Source organism: Caretta caretta, chromosome 10, assembly GCF_965140235.1.
Source record: "Caretta caretta isolate rCarCar2 chromosome 10, rCarCar1.hap1, whole genome shotgun sequence".
Lineage (NCBI taxonomy): Eukaryota > Metazoa > Chordata > Testudines > Cheloniidae > Caretta > Caretta caretta.
Genome location: NC_134215.1, coordinates 60,460,191 through 60,480,439, shown reverse-complemented (window position 1 = coordinate 60,480,439; position 20,249 = coordinate 60,460,191). Strand labels below are relative to the sequence as shown.

Genomic DNA, 20,249 nt, shown 5'->3' with positions numbered 1-20,249 from the left:
TGACATTGATCACATTAACCCTGCTCAGAAGTTTCGAGTTATGTGAAGCAGTGCACACTAGAGAAAGGAACTTAAGGTCAGGAACTCCTGAGCAGAGATAGGTGAATAATGGATTTTTCAGTTTGCTGGCAGATCTGAATTTTTAAAAAATTCATTTTGAGTTGACCTGAAAATGAAACTTTTCAGAATTTTTATTAAATCAGAGCAGAAGAGAGGAGTTTGGGGTCAAACAACACTTTAATTTGACCTGAAAGGTTTCATATCAATTTTGAGCTTTTTTAAAAAAAAATCATATTTGCTTTAAGGGTAAAATGTAAGGAAATTACAAAATGAAGTTGTTTCAGCCCAAACAAATTGAACATTTCAAAAGTACTGAAACAAAACACTTAAACTTTTTCCAAATTGGAGGGTGGGTGGCAGGACTGAGAAACGATTTGGTGCAATAGATATGAATCATGAAACATTTTGTGTTGCTGAATCTGCACCTTTTCCTGAAGGGGAAAAAAAAAGACCAAAATATTTTGCCCAGCTCTATTCCAGAGTTCTTATCACAACTCTGTCACTGACCTGCAGTGTGGCCTTAGTCCCAATATTTGCCCTCTCTGCCTCACTTTCTCCATCTGTAAAATTCAGGTGCTGACTTCAGATCCACATAAAAGGGATAAAAGTAATGTTGAACCACACAGTATAACTCATGCAAGTCCTGCATCTGATCAGACTCAAGTGTTAAGTTCCAATCTATCGGATGTTCAGTTTCTTATCTTGAACCTTTTTTAGATAAGGGAGGTAAGGGGGCTGGGGGAGGGGAGAGAGAAGAAAAAAAAATGTGAAATGGGTTCCAGCCCCTTGTAGTGTAGAAGTAGAAATGGATTTTATTAAAAAGCTCTATTTTTTTAGAAAATGACACAAAGTGTAGAAAGAGATTAGAATCCAGATTGCAGTGAACATCCTAGTCGAGAGTGTGTTGGGGGTCGGGGATCAGGGGTTGGAAGGAGGTTGTTTGTGGGGTTCTTTTAAATACAAGATGTGACCACAAAAATAAGTAAATGATTGTTGTTTTTAGCTCACGATAGATTTGGCAAAACATGTCAAACTGAAAGCATAAAGAATGTAATAATCGACAGAAAAGAAGGTAAGACTAGTGTTTACATATACTAACTTGACTCATGTAGGTCCGTACCCCGGCAAATTACAAAATTGACATTTATTTTTCTGCAATCCCCATACCATTAAAAAGAAAGAAGCTCTATTTGAGAAGAACGGAAGATGGAACATAACAGATGGATGAAATGCATAGTTATTAGCAGGCTATAGCTTTAGTATGGGTGGGATGTCTACTGGTTTCACTTTCTGCGAGTACTCATTTTGAGCCTGTTTTTATCTAAGTGGTATTTAAGCTAGTAAGAACCAAAAATAGCAAGCCCCCCATGTTCTTGAAAGAAGCTTTAAAAAAATAAACCAACAGCTTCTGATGCCTCTGCTTTCAGTATGAGAAGAATTAGAAATGCACTATTTTTTTAAACAGATCAGTGATTCTTATCTGTATGGCAAAATGGGTTGATGAGTAAGTGCATTTTTTATCTCAAAGAGATTGCAGTTTACAGGAAGCTGTGGTAGTGATGAAAAGAATGAATAAGTAACTACCACAGTTTCCTTAGAAAGAAGAATTTTAATACAATGCAGTTTCTACAGTTGTCTGGATATTTTTCTCTGGGTTTAAGTTTAACAGTCCCATAGAATCATAGAACTGAAAGGGACCTTGAGAAGTCATCTAGTCCAGTCCCCTGCACTCAAGGCAGGACTAAGTATTATCTACACCATCCCCAACAGGTGTTTGTCTAACCTACTCTTAAAAATCTCCAGTGAAGACGACTCCACAACCTCCCTAGGCAATTTATTCTAGTGCTTAACTACCCTGACAGTTAGGAAGTTTTTCCTAATGTCCAACCTAAGCCTTCCTTTCTGCAATTTAAGCTCATTGCTTCTTGTCCTATCCCCAGAGGTAAAGAACAAAAATTTTTCTCTCTCTTCCTTATAACAACCTTTTACATACTTGAAAACTTCCCTCATAGGTCATGTTTTCTAGACCTTTAATCATTTTTGTTGCTCTTCTCTGGACTCTCTCCAATTTGTCCACATTCTTCCTGAAATGTGGCACCCAGAACTGAACACAATACTCCAGTTGAGGCCTAATCAGAGCAGAGCAGAAGAATTACTTCTTGTGTCTTGCTTAGAACATTCCTGCTAATACATCCCAGAATGATGTTTGCTTTTTTTGCAACAGCGTTACACTATTGACTCATTTAGCTTGTGGTCCACTTAGACCCCCAGATCCCTTTCCGCAGTACTCCTTCCTAGGCAGTCATTTCCCATTTTGTATGTGTGCAACTGATTGTTCCTTCCTAAACAGAGTACTTTGCATTTGTCCTTATTGAATTTCATCCTATTTACTTCAGACCATTTCTCCAGTTCGTCTAGATCATTTTGAATCTTAATCCCAAAGCACTTGCAACTCCACCCAGCTTGGTATCATCTGCAAACTTTATAAGTGTACTCTGTATGCCATTATCTAAATCATCAATGAAGATATTGAACAGAACCAGACCCAGAACTGATCCCTGTGGGACTCTACTCATTATGTCCTTCCAGCATGACTGTGAACCACTTATAACTACTCTCTGGGAACAGTTATCCAACCAGTTATGCACCCACCTTCTAGTAGCTCCATCTAGGTTGCATTTCCCTAGTTTGTTTATGAGAAGGTCATGCGAGACAGTATCAAAAGACTAAAGTCAAGATATACCACATATACTGCTTCCCCCTATACCCAAGGCTTGTTACCCTGTCAAAGAAAGCTATCAAGTTGGTTTGATAGGATTTGTTCTTGACAAATCCATGCTGATTGTTACTTATCACATTATCTTCTGGACATTTGTAAACTGATTGCTTAATTATTTGCTGCATTATCTTTCTGGGTACAGAAGTTAATCTGACTGGTCTGTAATTCTCTGTGTTGTCCTTATTTCCCTTTTTATAGATGGGCACTGTATTTGCCCTTTTCCAGTCTTCTGGAATCTCTCCCGTCTTCCATGACTTTTCAAAGATAATTGTTAATGGCTCAGATATCTCCTCAGTCAGCTCCTTGAGTATTCTAGGATGCATTTCATCAGGCCCTGGTGAATTGAAGACATCTAATTTGTCCAAGTAATTGTTAACTTGTTCTTTCCCTATTTTAGCCTCTTCTGATCCTACCTCATTTTCACTGGCATTTACTATGTTAAGACATCCAATCACCAATCTTCCTGGTGAAAACCGAAACAAAAGAAGTCATTAAGCACCTTTGCCATTTCCACATTGTTCTCTCCCCCGCCCACCCCCCCTCATTGAGTAATGGCCTACCTTGTCCTTCCTCCTACTTCTAATGTATTTGTAGAATGTTTTCTTGTTACCCTTTATGTGTCTAGCTAGTTTGATCTCATTTTGTGCCTTGGCCTTTCTAATTTTGTTCCTACATACTTGTGTTATTTGTTTATATTCATCCTTTGTAATTTGACCTAGTTTCCACTTTTTGTGAGACTCTTTATTTTTAGATCATTGAAGATCACCTGGTTAAGCCAGGGTGGTCTCTTGCCATACTTCCCATCTTTCCTATGCATTGGGATAGTCTCCTCTTATGCCCTTAATAATGTATCTTTGAAAAACTGCCAACTGTCTTATGTTGTTTTTCCCCTTTGACTTGCTTCCCATGGAATTTTACCAACCAACTCCCTGAGTTTGCTAAAGCCTGCCTTCTTAAAATCTACTGTCTTTATTTTGCTGTTCTCCCTCCTATCATTCCTTAGAATCATGAACTCTTATAATTTCATGATCACTTTCACTCAAGGTGCCTTCCACTTTCAAATGTTCAACCAGTTCCTCCCTATGTCAAAATCAAATCTACAACAGCCTTTCCCCCGGTAGCTGTCTCCACCTTCTAAAATAAAAAATGGTCTCCAATACATTCCAAGAACTTATTGGATAATCTGTGCCCTGCTGTATTATTTTCCCAACAGATGTCTGGGTAGTTGAAATCCCGCACCACCACCAAGTCCTGTCCTTTGGATGATTTTGTTAGCTGTTTAACAAGGAACATATTTGTTCCTTGCTCTGGCTGATCTGGTCTAGTACAGTAAAGGAACAGAAATATTGCCTTTTAAAACTCGTCTCTAAGACTGGGAACCCCCTTTTGGGGGGGGGGGGTCTTTCAATACAAAGGGCAGTCTTCTTAATACAGAGCTGCTTTACAGCTACCCAATAGGACAGAGTTCTCTCTCTCTCTTCCCCCTATAAAAAGCTGTAAAGCTTTTTCCTCACTATGGCTTTGTCTTGAGTAGAAGGCCTTAAACCTTGTCTACTCAATCAATGCTTTGCAGAGCCTTTAGTGTAGATGCAGGTTATGCCAACAGGAGGAATTTTTCCGTTGGTATAGTAATATCACTTCCCCAAACATTACACTTGGGTTTTTGCTGCCCTAGCAACGTCTGCCAAGAGTGTTTTTTCACACCGCTGACCAACATAGCTATGCCAACAAAACTTTGTATGATACTCTGCCACTACAGTAGGAAGTCTAACACCATTAGCTTGGTTTTAGCTCATGTTCTAACCCAGAAAGAAGCCTAAGCTACAGTTTGACAAACTAACTGGTGCAAAATTTTCAAAACCACTTAAGTGACAGGCTCCTAAATAACATTTTCAAGAGCGAATAAGCACTTCAGAGCCTAGGTTTCATGAGACTAATGAGTTTAACTAGCATGTTAGCTAAACTGAAACTCAAATCACTTTTCATGTCAAGACAATGCCTATGTGAACATGGGAAAGAGACCTGTGGCACCTTATAGACTAACAGACGTATTGGAGCATAAGCTTTTGTGGGTGAATACCCACTTCATCAGATGCACGTAGTGGAAATTTCCAGAGGCAGGTATAAATATGCAAGCAAGAATCAGGCTAGGGATAACTAGGTTAGTTCAATCAGGGAGGATGAGGCCCATTACTGCTTAGCCTTCCCATTACTGCTTAGCCTTCTCTTGTAGTGACGTTAATGAAGGCTGTCTCATGTCTTGTAACTCCCATGTATTTTTTTAAACCATCACCACACACGGTACTGTCAACATAGGGAGCGATGCATTTCCCCTCTCATTCAATTTCTCCGTCAATTAAGCATGTCCTACCAGACTGACAGAGTTCTTCCTTCATTTCTCTCTACATCATCTCACAAAAATTAAGATGCTTTCTGAGATACGGATGTTTCTGAAATAGGTGATTAAAATGAGGACTCCCAGTACATGGGTCCCCTTCAACTTATGTTCCTTCCCACCCACCAAGAAAAGGAGTTGTTGCCTGTAATTCTAAAGGTTTTGTGAAAAAGTCAGGGCTGCAAGGCACTGAACACTTCCTGAATCACTGCGGGTTGCATGTGTTCAACACCCTGTGGAATCAGGCTACAAACCTTCTAGCAAAATGTCTCAGTTGAAAAACACAATTTACTTTAAGAACTAATGTAATTAGTTTTCTGTTGTTCTGGTAGGTCAAATTAACTTCACATTTGCAGATAAAAGTAAAAAGAAGCTTTAATATCATAAGCTTAGGTTAAATCCCTCTGTAATATGAGTTAACATTGCCTTGTTAATCAGTTTATGACAAGATTCCATTCTAGCAGCTTGTTCCAAGCAGCCTCTCAATAACTCTTCCAAAGGATTCTCTTGAGTTTCTTTCTGAAACCAAGACTTCTAGTCCCTGCTGCACAAACACAGCAAAAGAAACCTACTACTACGTCTCTGACATTGGAGCACCATATCTGAAATTCGCAATTTAACAAAACAAGCAAACATCAATTATGCTTTATAGCCAAAGAACTCTTCAAAAGCCAACTTGAGGCCAGTTCCTGCTCCCATGGAAGTCAATGGAAGATTGGTTATCAACTTCAACAGGAGCAGAACCAAGGTCTTACTGCATAGTATTCAAACTAGGACAAGGGATGACATTCTCCCCTTGAATCACACTTCTTTTCCTTTCTGCCACCAGTGCAAGTTTAAGTAGGGTATAACCAAATATAGCACCACAATTCAAGACCCAGCATTAGCAGACCACCAAATTTGAGCACTGCTACAGGAGCACATCAGTAAGGATGTGTAAGCCCCACCGTTTTCAGTTTAAACCGATTTTTACCGAAAAATCCCAGGTTTTATCAGAAGTATTATTAGTTTTTTTTCAATTTTCACCCTATTTTTTATCATTCAATTATATAAAAATAACTTGTTTTATTAGAAAAATACAATACATTGCACGAGATGTTTTACAATAATACATTTGTCTGTGTGTATGTGCAAAGCTGCCTGTTGAAGTAAGGCTATTTATTAGCCATGCAGATACACACAACAAACATACATGCATGCACACAAGCTCTGAAGTGCGTGTGCATCTGAACGTACTGATAAATCTCACACCCTCCACGTACACATTTCAAGCTGTTAGCAAATAACGGTTTAAAGATTTGACACTAAAATGGGAAGAAAACGAAAATTGGCGTCAGAATACATTTTAGAACATAAGGAAGTATTTGAAAAAGTCTTAAAAAAACAAACAGGAGAAAAAGGATGAAGTTGCGGTGTATGTACTGCAAATGGTGTGGCATCAAAGTTGACATTCAGGCCAACCAGATTAAAAAACATTTGCAGAGCAAATGACACTTAAGCCGAAAACAAGAAAACAAAAACAGAAAACAAGCAAACACTGGAATCAGCATTCATCAGGGCACAGCAGAAAGAGTAAGATCAACATGATGTAGTAAGTGAATTTGTACGTGCCCTTTGTTTTTCATGGCAGCCGCTAGGCCTTGCTGATGGTCTTTTGGGGGACTTTGTACAAAATTTCTGTCCAGCTGCAAAATCCTTGCCAAATTCAATCTGACCAAGAAATATCTGGAGGAGAATGATATCACTCTGACCAACAAAATTAAAGAAAGGTTGGCTGGAAATATAGTTAGTTCTCTGATTTTTGACAGAATCGCCAGATGTTCTTGACCACCCCGCCCTGGGGATTTTGTTTTCTTTTTTTATTTTGTTGTGGAGAAGCCTGCACTCATTTTGGCAGATTTGAAGTTTGTAAAGTCAGCTTGTCAGTAAAACTTTACATGAATATGCACTTACTTGGAAAGATGCGGCAACAGTGAATTCCAACTCGGTTTCTTACTGCGTGAAGTTCACGCAAGATGTAAAGCTGAACGAAAAACCTGAATTGCTTTGTTTTGTCTTGCCCAGTTCACCTACTGCATGTTTCTGTCCCTCATGCAACAGGTATCCCCAAAATGGAGGATTTGAAAAACTTTGTAATAGAAGCTGGAGCAGTTTTCAAGCATTCAAGTAAAAAACAAAAAACAAAACCCCCCACACCCAACCTCTTCTATTATGTTTGAGAAGAGATCGCCTTTGAAGCAGCATTTCAGTTGCAGTTGTACCGACAGGATGGTTTAGTATGTATTTGGCTGTACAGAGTGTTCAGAAGGCATGGGGAAATCTTAATTTGATTTTTAGATCACAAAGATTTCAACAGTGGAAAAGTCAAAAAGCTGAAATCTCAAGCAGCTACTCAAGAAATTAGGCAAAGCCTCTGTACAAAACTCAAATTCCTAATTGAAAACACTTCAACCACTACATGAAGCACAGAAGAAACTGGAATCCAATTCTTTAACAGACAGCACATTTTCTAATACAGAGGTGTATGGCAATCTGGTTAACAATATCTCAACAGAACTTTCTCACAAAAGCACATCTGGGGAGATTCCAGAAAAAACAAAAATCTTTTCTTGTCTATGTTGCCAGTCACTGAGCAGATCAACCTCGCAAAAACTTTCATAAGTTTTTACGAAGAGCTGTCAAAGAAGTGGGAAGCTACTGTAATTCACACTATGTCCCCTGAAGCTTCTCACAGCGAATCGCCATTCTGGAAAGTCATTGTGCTGTTTGACCCTCATTGTAAAAGTGTGGCATCAGCTGATAAATTTAAAAAGTATGCTCACATAATCTCCCCCTTTGGGGGTTCTAACAAAGGAAGTGAAAAACTGGAAAGTGAATTCCGCACCTACATAAATACCAAAATAAAACCCGATATTTACCCTGAAAAATTATTAATAGTTTTTTGCACCGATTTTCAGCTGTTTTTGTTGTTGTTGTAATAAACACTGATAAATTCCCAGGAAAACATAAATAAAACCACCACCAAAAAACAAAGGGCCTTAGGTATGTGATGTTATGCACCAGTAGCAGCTTAAAATACTGGAATCCTACCTGAAACGAAAGTAAAAACAATTCATAGCAAAACCAAAGGGGATTAAATCTAAAATATTGCCTGCACCCTGGGGCAGTCAGTCACTTATGAAGTCTGGTTTGAAGCCAGGAAAAAAAAAATTAAATCAAATCAATCTCTAAAACCTGAAAAAGAGGGGGGGGGGAATACTAACCTTTCACCACCATCCACACTTTGGACATGAGTGAATTATATTTTAATAAGTATAAAAATTTGCTATAGGAAGGCACTACTTGCTGCTGATAACCACAATTACTATGCACTTCTCATGCTAAGGTTACAACATTAACCATCCCACAAAACATCAAAAAGTTAAACAATGCAGACTGGTGTTGTGTGTGTTAATTTTAAGCGAATCCCTGAAGTTTTCACAATGCAATGCAAATCTAAGTATTTATAATGGAACCATCAGCATGTGTTTACAGCAGGAACATAAAAGATGTCCCTTACTATTTATGAATTTTAAACATGCTTCAAAAACAGGTGGGGGGAGAGAGAGAGAAAAGAGAACCAAAATAAAGCAGATACTCACTTTTCACAGGCATTAAAGCAAGTTAGCTAGCAAAAATATGCTACCTACAAAACAGTCTGATTTAGGTAAATCACTAGCCCACAATAACCATAAAGTTTTTTTGGCACATCTATTGCCAGGAGGCTAGAGTAGTTTCAGTCCTTCAGTCGGTTAGTAGTCCTCACCTCTGATGCTAGCCTCCACTCTACTTTGTTTGAAAGAGTTGTTTTCTTCCTTCTCAGTGCTCATAGCAACCAATTTCATTATACCTGTTTGACTGAGCAGCTAGGAAGACTGAACAAAATAACCATCAGTTATGAAAGCAACAAGACAGCTGTCTCCAGGCTGACCTTGGTGCACACATGCTGTTCATTTTCAGGGCTGTATAGCAGCTGTCAAGCCAGCCCAGACACTTCTAAGTAGGTAGAAATGGAGAGGAAAAAAAATCTAAATGAAAGTACTTCTGCAAAACAGTCATCAGCATCTACCCTTCCAGATAGTTCCGAGTGCTGTTTACTTTGTCCATGCTCTTAACAGCAGTATTCCAAAAGCAATAGCTCAGAGAAGGACATTGCAACAATCAGCAACTTCATTGCTTGTGATGCCTTGAGTTTCAGAACTGCAAGCATGGAATTATTTGCTTGATTTACATGCCATTACCAAAACTGCATGCACAACATAGGTATTTTATTTGCACATACAAATTGCCAGTTAGATCCTGTCTTGGCAACCTGTACACGCATATACCCGATACTTGTGCAGAATCATAGTGAAGGTGTGCGCAAGATTAGAAACCCAGGCATAAACTGTTCTAGCATTCTAAACAATTCATGGATCCCACACATTTAATCACTTGATAACAAATCATTTGTATCCTCAGATAGAAGTACAGTACAAAGGGTGGTTTCCGATAGTGGTTCCCCATATTCCTTCCTCAGTGCTCATACTTTGCGGGGGAAGAGGCATGAAGCAGATATCTTTAGTTTATAACAGAGGTACTTTAAGGATCCGGTCTTGGCTATGCCTCCTCCTCAACCAGCACCACACACAGGCTCAGTTCTGCCCTCACACTGGAAGATGGCAACCACTTTCTGTAACCAACCACCCCTACCCCCAGGCAGACACTGCATTACCTGGGCCATGTACCAAGTAAACCCAGGTTGAATCCAGCTTATTGACTACATTTTGCCTTAAAATAGTATTTTTATGCCCATCATCATGGTATCTGGGCACCTTACAAGGCTTGAGGGTCAGACATCACACTCACTCCTGCTACCTGCCGATTTACCAGTCACCTATGAAACTAGGTTTAAATTAGTTGGCAAGGTCTTAACAAAGAGGTGCACCCTGCATCTGGTTCTAAGGGCTAGTCTACACTATACCGGTATAGCTGTACTAGCAGAGCCCCCTAGCATAAACGCTGTGTATGCTGCCAGAAGTAGGACTTCAGCCAGCTGAGTGACACCGCCTCCCCAAATGACAATAGCTATGCTGACAGAAACCCTCTTCTGTTGGCATATCTGCATCTACACTGGGGATTTGCAGGGATAGCTATGTCAGCTGAAGAGGTGTTTTTGTTCACACCCTAACTGACATAGCCATGCTGGCAAAACTTTGTAGTATAGACCTGGCCTAAAAGGGGCCAGGATCCTGCTTAAAAGTAGCAAATTACATAGGTAAGGTCTTACTACTAAGAAAACAGCCTCCCACACCAAGATTCTTAGTCCTAAAGACATTTAATTCCAGTGTTCTAGATAAGCATAGCTTGCACGGTGGGTGAGATGTTGCCAGGCAATGCTTAAGACAGCCTAGCATGCTACATTTACAAATAAATAAAACTTTGTATAACAATTTCAGTATTGTTCTAATTAACAGAATTGTACCCACCGTGCAAGCTATGCTTATCTAGAACACTGGAATTAAATGTCTTTAGGACTAAGAATCTTGGTGTGGGAGGCTGTTTTGGACTCTAGAGGATAGGTCAGAACTTGAGGATAGGTCAGAACCTAACCTTTGGACTCTAGAGGATAGGTCAGAACTTGAAAACTTTACCAGACACCTCCATTCATAGACTAGTCGGCTCACAGACTACTGATGCTATAATGAGACCATTGCAGGCTTTGCTCATAGACATAAGCTGCTCATTCTTGTAGTTCATAATAAGGGATGGATGAACCAGTTCATAGAAAGAAAGAAACAATTCCCAGATTGAATCCTCACCCTTAGGTTCACATCAGTTTGGATAAGGAACTCCCTAGATCCATCTTCTGGATGACTAACTAATCTGCCTGCCTTCTGCAATGCTGGCCTGCAGATGCCTACTAAAGCTCCAATTCATTTCAAAGGGACTGCTCACACACGTGTAAAGATAAGCACGGGTCTGCAGAACCACAACTTATGATGCTACCCATTAGTTCCCTCTTCCCCCACCAATGTAGGATGCTACCAATTAGCCTCCCTCCTGCCTCCTCTTACTCATTTTTCCTCAGGTCAAGGGAGGCCCAGTGTGTGGGTGAAAAGCCAGGAGCCAGTCATTAAACAATTCACCAAAGCAGTATTTTGGCATTTTGAACATTTTTGTTCCTTGAATTCTCCAAAATTAAGTTATCTGAATTTCAAAAACAACACTTTGCAAAACAGCTGACCTGCAAAAGAAGATTAACCATTTCAACATCTGCAAAAAACAAAACAAAAACAACACCCACCCACCAACCTGGTGGCTCACTTATTATTGGTGAGAAAGTACTGCCACACGTACAATGTGTAGTATACGCATTTTTCTTTCATTAACAATTTTCTATATTATGTGCATTATGAATAGTTTGGATACCTAGCAAACTACCATTGTTTTAAAAGGAATTTTAGATAATAAAATTAAAGTAGTATCTAGTACCTAACCTTTGGACTCTAGAGGATAGGTCAGAACTTGAAAACTTTACCAGACACCTCCATTCATAGATTTTTAAGGCTATAAGGGACACGTACGATCATCTAATCCAGTGGTTCTCAACCAGGGATACACAGAGGTCTTCTGGGGGTACATCAACTTATCTAGATATTTGCCTACTTTTACAACAGGTTATATAAAAAGCACTAGCAAAACCAATACAAACGAAAATTTCATATGGACAATGACTTGCTAATACTGTCAGCAGTTCTCAAACTGTGGACGAGTTCACTTTAATGAGGTCACCAGGGCCAGTGTTAGACTCGCTGTGGCCCAGGGCAGAAAGCTGAAGCCCAAGTCCCGCTGTGCAGGGCTGAAGCTGAAACTTGGGGTATGCAAGACAAATCAGACTCCTGAAAGAGGTAGAGTAGTCTGGAAAGGTTGAGAACGACTGATCTAGTCTGACCTCCTGCATAAACACAAGACAAAGAACCTCATCCAATAATTTCTGCATCCAACCCTGAGCTTCTGTTTGAACTATATATTTTAGATGGATATCCAGTCTTCATTTAAAGTCTTCAAGTGATGGAGAATCCACCACATTCCTAGGAAAAGCGTTCCAATGGACAACTTTGACCCTCACTCTATTGTCTATGTTCTGCTTCCAACCATAGTCCCTCATTATGCCTTTTATAGCCATAGGATTAAGCCTACTATCCCCAACGTGAAGGGAAGAAAAGTGGAAGCCGGTGAGAGGACCACCACCAGTATGGGACAACCAATCCCCAGTGATTGTGAAGGGGCAGAGTTCTAGAATTCCTGTGCCTAGATCCTGCTTGAAAACTCCATCTTAGTTATCAGCCTCTGGCCAGTAGGTACCTGAAACCAGAGAATTCCTTCTCTCCCCCCCACCAGTTGCTGGAAGGGTTATCCCCTCTACCCCCCAAGCTCCAGAGCCTCCTCACTGTTTGGTGAGTGGGATACTTAACCTACTTTCTACCTCTCTCCAAGCCTCCTAGCTTCTGCAAGTGGAAAGAAAAAATGTTTCCTCTCTACCTTTCTCCAGCCTTTTTTTTCAGATCCATCTCCCACAAATGCCAATAACTTCCTTTACTCAGTTTTGTCTGAGGCTGTGTTAAGTTGTTGATTCTTGCACAGATTGACGGACTAGCTCCGCTTTCACCAGGGAAAGCTGCCCCTGAGCTGTCTGGTGAGTAGGCAAATGGAATTCCAGGTCTTATAGTAGGCAAAATCCTGACAAAGATCACGTTGTGGCAATTCCAGGGAGCCACAATAATTCATTTGGAAGAAAATTGTTTCTATTTATATTATTATTGTATCTGAAGGAGCTATAGACTGGGTATAAAAAAAACAAACAGATTGTGTGTATGCGGTCATAAGTGGGGTGTTTATTTTTATAACACTTATAGTAAAATTGTATTATATATAAAAATAATATATGGAAGATCAATTATAAAAATGAAGCATTTGGGTTGCCACCCCCACCAAGGCTTCCTCCAGAGTGGAGATAAAAATGTGTTACCGGAACTGGTGTAAAGCATGGTTCAAGCTAACCCTGAATACTTAGAGGTGGTGTGATTAAAGAAAAACCTTTGAAACAAATTTCCATAAAATTAAAATCTACTTTCTGCTGATTGCAAGAGATTGTTTTTGATGAACACCAGTGCAGTCCCAATCTGCTCCCCAATCTGTGTTTACCCGAACCAATTTTAACTATGTTTAAACCCATTGTGTGAACACAATTTTTTATTTCCAGCACGGACAGGGTTTTCAAGACAAAGAGGAGAAACATACTCCGGAGCAGACATAACAATCCCACTCCTGCAAAGATATATGCACATGCTTAGTTTTAAGCACATAACTAGTCCCACTGAGCTAAATGAGTTAAGCACAAATTTAAATCTCTGCAGGATCAGGGCCTGTACATGCAATAAGCTAAACACAAGGGTGGAAAAATTTAGTGTGAAGCAGAACATTTACTTTAAAAAAAAAAAATGCAAGAGAAATTCTTAAGTCAAAGGCCTAACAATTTAATGTAGTTTTTTTAGGGACACCTACTTACTAGACCTACAAAGAGTTATAACTAATAGAAGATATAAGCAATAGCAACTAATCTCCAATGGCCATTCTACCTGCTCCTAAATAAAATACGTACTTAGAACAAGATATCTTTTGTGAGGTCTAGAAATGCCCCTTGTATGTAAGCAAGGGTGTGTGTGATGGAGTGATAGACTAATTAACAGTCAATGTGCCAGCACACCAGACACCTGGCAGAAACGGAGCTATTCTCCAAAAACACTACCTACAGAAAAGTCACTGATTGCTACCAAAAATATTTGTCCGTATACCTAAATCCAGTTAAAAATCCCTTTAGCTCAACATTCTTCTCTTTGGAAGGAAAAAACCTGAGTGTTCAAGTGATAAACTAGCAAGTTTCTGCATCACACAGTGAGGAAAAAGCTTAAAACACTATAAAATATTTAAAACAAAAGCTTCATTGGGCTAGAGGCTTTAAAATTCTAGTCCATTACGTGTTATACCTATTAATAAATTTTTAAATGACAAATTCTAAGTTGCACAATGTATCACCAGTTCAGAACTACTTTACAGACTCTGAAATAAGACCTTTAACAACAAATTTGAATCCTTGGCTAGACACAATAGTATATTAAAATACCGCTATTCATTTCTATTATACGGTACTTTAGAGGTAATCTTTCAGCATCATGAACTCTATCACTATAGCTGCTTTTCAGATTGTGTTATTTTGTGCCAGCCAGGAAAAAAAGCGACAGAAGTGCTATCAGCACCTAGCACAATGGGGTCCTGGTCCACGACTAGGGATCCAATTCACAGGGTTAATAAAAATAATAAATAAGGACAAAATAGCTTTGTAAAGGCACAGGAAGGAAATACAACACAAGTGACAATATATGTCCAAGACACAGGATACTTAAGGTATGCAAATTATATTTTAAAAATTAATGGGTTCTGCTACTTGAGTTTATTCATGTAAATTGAAACATTTTTAATAGGTCACAAACAAACCTGACATCATACTGCAATTCTAAAGAAAATTATCTTTCCAATAGTATCTGGGATAACCTAGTAAGGCTAGGTTACTAGGCTTTTTACTCCTAGTAAGGCTTTTCTATCACCAAAGTATCTAAGCACCAGTAGTTAGGAGTATTTGTCTGATCATTCACACAATCAAGATGTTCAAATTAAGATATGATGATGCAGCTCAAAGCAGTGACTGAAACTGAAGTTGGAGATTTCAGACAGTGAAGACATGCCCTTTAGAATTGACATTAAAATGAGGTCAAGGATACAGTTATCTGTTACTAAGAAAGTTTTACACAGACAGGCAAAAGGAAGGGGAAAGTTATCTTGATCCTCTTTGCTTTGCTGTTCCTTAGTTCTAACATGATCAAAGTCTTGGTTCAGAGAGAGGAGTTGCATTGCAAGTCAGCGTGAACAAAACCACTGAATCATTTGAGCTAGCTCACTCTTTTAAAGCTGCCCTTTGTAGAAAGGTAATGATGAAATTTCAGTAGTTATTATTAGTATGTGCATAACTTGTTGACATACATTTATATTTCGCCCTCATCAGTCATTGACCCACCTCAAAAGTATTTTTTAATTGCGTAACCCCACTAATTTTAAGTCCTCGGTGTTGGGAAACGTGGAGTTTCTTTAGCTGCTGTGTGCTAAGACCCTGATCCTTCAAACTGGACTACATGCCATAATAAAGTTAAGCAAATGCATAAATCATTGCAAGATCAGGACCTAGAAGTTCTTCCCTCCAGAACATGAATTTGGCCCTGAATCCTGCAAACACTTACACATATTAATTTCAGGCATATGGTAAGTCAACTACTCCAATATATAAAGTTAAGCATGTACTTACATGCTTGCAGGACAGAAGCCTTTAAAAGTTCACAGCAGAACTGAAAGAACATGGAAAAAACTTAATTTGCACCTGGCAAACCAGTTCTAGAGAAAACCAAGCCCGACAAAGCTCCCTTTAAATGATTTAGTATTTTTGTTTTGCAAAGTTCACCATGTTTGCTGAGCCTGGAGGCCCAGGAAAACATATCTTGATCATTTTAAAAATATACACCCCAGGACATCTTGGGGCCTATTTAATATTTATTACAATTAAAAAGAAATCTGCCTTGTCTTTCACTCTAATTCAACTCCGGATTAGCAATGCTAAACAAACTAAAGCAATAACACCCCTCATTTGTTCTCCCACCTGCAGAACCCCGGTCCAGCCCCTGTTTGACAGCAAATATGAACAAACGCATGCAACGAAAAGTTATTCCGAGCCCGGCACGCCCGTGTGGAGCGCCTCCCTGGCGTTTTGCTTGAGTGCGCCGATCTCTCCCCGTGCTGCTTCCATGTGAGCTGCCAAGCTCCCGCCGATCCGAGGGAGATTTTAAACGGCTCGACACACAGGAAAGTCGATCAGCATCCACGGGAGATAAACTTGCGCTTAGCGAGGGCTCAGCAGGTTTCTGGTGGGGCAGGCTCAGGGGGACCTTGGAGGGGTTCGTCAAGCAGCGTTTCCTGAGGCCAGGCGGGGGCTGGGATCCTGCCCCCGAAGGACCCGTTACGTTTTATTTTGAAACCAACCGTTTGGTCCCCTTACACCTGCGCAGGGGCCATGCCCTGTAACGACACGCAGCGCCAATCTCCCGCACCCGACCGGGAAAGCTCCGGAGCCCGGCATCGCGGCTTGGGCTCCCGGAAGGGGGGAGAAGAGGCCGGGCAAAGCAGACCCTGCCCGTCCTCCCTGGAGTAACCCGCTGCCCGGCCAGCTCCAGCCCTTCCTTCCGGACGCTGCTCCCCAGCCCAGCCCAGCCCGGTCTCCGACCCCCTCCCCGGGCTGCTACCGCCCCGCGCCGCGCCCCTGGCTCCACCCTCACACCCCCGGGCGCTCCTCACCCCGGGCGGCCAGCGAGGACACCGAGCTCGCAGCCCCCTTACCTGGCGGCAGCTCCCCGCTCTGCTCCAGCCAGCACCGAGTCCCTCTGGCCCCTGCCCTTTTTTAGGCGGCGAGCGTGTGTTTTCCGTCAAGGCGACATCACTTCCCGTAAGCCGGAGCGGGGGGCGGTCACTGCCCCTCCCCGCCGGGCCGGGCCGGCACCCCTGGCGGAGGGCGCCCTAGTCACACTCGGGCGGTAAGTACTGAGCGGAGCTCGGCCAGGCCCTGGGGCGGGAGCCTCCAGCCCGCGCGGCCACAGGGCTCTCGCGGCGCAGCAGTAGCACAGCGCCCGGGGCTGGCCCCTACTCTGCGGCTCAGCTGAGAGCCAGCCTGGGTGCCAGCGCTCTCTGTAACGCACATTTATCTAAAGCGGCAAGTCTTCGACAAAAATCTTCAAAAGCAGACTCCCAAGGAGAAGCTGCAGAACTAGACTTAATTTGCAAACTGGGCACCACCAAATTCGGCCTGAATAAAGATGAAGTGGATGGGTCACTACAAAAACTAATTTCCCCCATACTGTTACTCACACCTTCTTGTCAACTGATTCAAATGGGGCACCCTGATTGACCTCATTACTGCTACAAAGTATTTTACTGTTAAGAATAGCCCACTTCCACCTTAATTGAATTGTCTCATTAGCACTGACACACCCCTCCACACACACACACACACACACACACAGAGTAAGGCAACTCCCATCTTTTCATATGCTGTGTACTTATACCTGCCTACTGTATTTTTCACTCCATGCATCTGATGAAGTGTGTTTTAGCCCACCAAAGCTTATGCCCAAATAAATGAGTTAGTCCTTAAGGTGCCACAAGTACTCCTCGTTGTTTTTGCACATTTATAGTAAAATCATAGGTGCTGGAACTAGGGATGCTCATGCTGCCACAGCCCCTGGCAGGAAGTGGTTTCATTATATACAGGTAAGGTGACCAGATGTCCTGATTTTATAGGGACAGTCCTGAGATTTGGGGCTTTGTCTTATATAGGTGCCTTTCTCCACCCCCTTGATCCCGCAATTCCAATTTTTTACACTTGCTATCTGGTCACCTTATGTAGAGCATTTACAATTTGGTTCAAGGGCTCTCAGCGCACACCTTATAAAAATTGTTCCAGCAGCCCTGAGTGAAGGTGGGATGAGATAGCACCTGGGGATGGGGTGTATCTAAACACACAGGAAGAGTCTCTGCCCTAGTTTACCCTCACCTTAAATACAAGCCACAAGTAGGGGTGGAAGATAAAAGTAACTTGTCAACACTCAAACCTGCCTTGGTTTTAATTAAGCTGGTGCTAGCCTCTGTGCATACACACAGATATAGATTTAAATCTGGTTATGTTCTAGAGCTTTGCCCTGAACAGCTCATCCTGGTGTACAATGAGATCAGGGCCAGGAGTAGGGCTCTTAAGTGCTATATTAATAGCAAATCAGCTTTTTAAAAGATAGAGTTAGACTGGTGCAAGGCCCGCTGAAGAGTCTTATTTCATTTTAGTGACTTATTATAGGGCAAGTAAAGTCACTAAGCATGTCCCCACTCAAAATTGCATCAATTTAACATCACATCTTTCCTTAATCTTACACAGTGTGATCCTAGGGTATGCCTCAATTGCATTGTAAACACAGGTTTATGGGACCCAGTGTCTCCAAACTTACACCTGAGCATTCACACTCCATTGTAAACCTAGGTTTACAATTGCTGGATCCTGGACCCACAACAAATACTATTATGTCCATATTACACTATGCAGACTTTCTGACTTGGGTCGTAGCTTGAGCTGCATCCACACAGCAAAAAATGACAGGACTTGAACCTGAGGAGCATCTGGCTCTCCTCTCCCCGCGGAGTAGGGGATCTGAGACAAGTTTACAATGGAACATAGACATATCCATAGTCTGATATTGCACAGGTCAAAGCTGGTTTTAACTTATCCATATTCTAAATAATAAATATCAGTTATCCCCAATTACTGCAAAGCCTAGCTATTTTAGATCTTTGATTTGTGAAGCCTATGTCTACTGCTAGAATTTTCTTTCATTTAATATATTTACTATCTGTTGCAAATGGATGGCAAAGCATTTTACAAACTAGGTGTAATTAGTATTAATTAAGTGCAACTTCCTCTGTGGCAGAGGCCACCAAAGTCGGACACTACATACCACTGCTGAAATTTCTTGAGCACAAAGTAGTCCAAATGAAGAAAAAAGGTGAATAGAAGGTGATCTTTCAATTGAAAAAGGTTATCTTTTATTCCTCTTGTACAATATATCTTTTCTGAAAGCAGCTTACACTCCTTGAGCTTGAGATAGAGCAGGCTTCCAGGGGTAAACATCACTTTTTGCCCACAGTTAATTTTGATAACAGCTAATGTGAATCTTTGCTGCCACCTGGCAGCTGTTTTCCTTTTGAAACCAATCCAAAACCATTGCAAAAAATGTTCTCCAGACTGTCCCTCCCACTTCTGTTGTAAAAGAGGTGCTCCCTCTCAAATACTCCCCCCCCCCCCCCCCAATCGTGGTATGCTGCTTCTTTTAGTCATAGACCTTAAAAGAGGCATACACTGGAACAAAGTAATGCAAAAGTGCTTTGGAAAGCTGACAGATAGCACGGCCTAGTAAACTAAGAGTCAGACAACCTCAGTTCTACTCCTGGTTCCGTCACTGAGCTGTTGTATGGGCAACACACTTCACCATAATTTCTGCATTTGTAAAATGGGAAATAATGGCACTTCCCTTTGTAAAGGTCTTTGAGAACTATGTTCTTGGTGCCATAGAGGAAGAGCTTAGTTAGGCTGATGCTTGTGGAAGAGGGTAGTTTTGTATTAATTGTATTTTTAATTCATAGTCATAGCACCTAGTGTATAAAATAAACTGGTTCTATATATTGAAATCAAAATAAATGAATAAAAGCTAATTATTATTTCTAAGGCTTCTGCTATGCTATTGATACAACCCCTCAAAATAGTTTTGAACATTTCAAGAACCAGGTAACATACTCAACTGCTTGGGCATATGCTTCAGTTTTCCATGATCTTGTCAACTATCTGCAGTGAGCGAGGGGATGGCACAACTACACACAAAGCCCTGTATACAGTTCAAGATAATTTATTAGATACATTAAACAGACTGTATATGCCAATGTTAGTCCCCCCATCTCTTACACCATTTCCAGTTCAAAACTGAACACCTGGGTTTCAGAGGGTGCAAGCTACCTCACCCCTCATTGACAGAAGAGACTTACCTATAAAGCCAAAACAGGAGAAGCAAATTTTGAATCTGGATTTCACACCTCAAATTAGTGAAATGAGTTAAGTTTTGCCATAGAAAAGAACGCAACACCAAGCTTAACAGCACCACACTCTGGCCACTTTAATGATTTATTACTAGGGAATGAATTAAGGCATAATGCAGGAGCATGTAGTTCTTCATAAATCACAGAGAACAAAAAACAAACAGACACTGATCACAGGAAAAGCATCAGTAATGCCTTCAGTTT

The 20,249-nt window shown here is 40.9% G+C and overlaps 1 protein-coding gene across 8 annotated transcripts in view; it reads right to left on the bottom strand.

Moving 5' to 3' along the window:
- Positions 1 to 16,945, bottom strand: part of RAB27A (RAB27A, member RAS oncogene family) — a 72,262-nt gene extending 55,317 nt beyond the window's left edge. For 3 of the 8 annotated variants that reach the window (XM_048867188.2, XM_048867187.2, XM_048867185.2), the window contains exons 1-2: positions 16,755 to 16,943; positions 15,673 to 15,712 (exon numbers count right to left, since the gene is read on the bottom strand). The gene's annotated coding sequence lies outside the window, so the exon portion shown is untranslated. Of the gene's footprint in view, positions 1 to 567; positions 592 to 15,672; positions 15,713 to 16,754 lie in introns of those variants that run through there. The other 5 variants (XM_048867189.2, XM_048867190.2, XM_048867191.2 and 2 more) reach the window with 4 other exon arrangements.
- Positions 16,946 to 20,249: the final 3,304 nt, after the last annotated feature.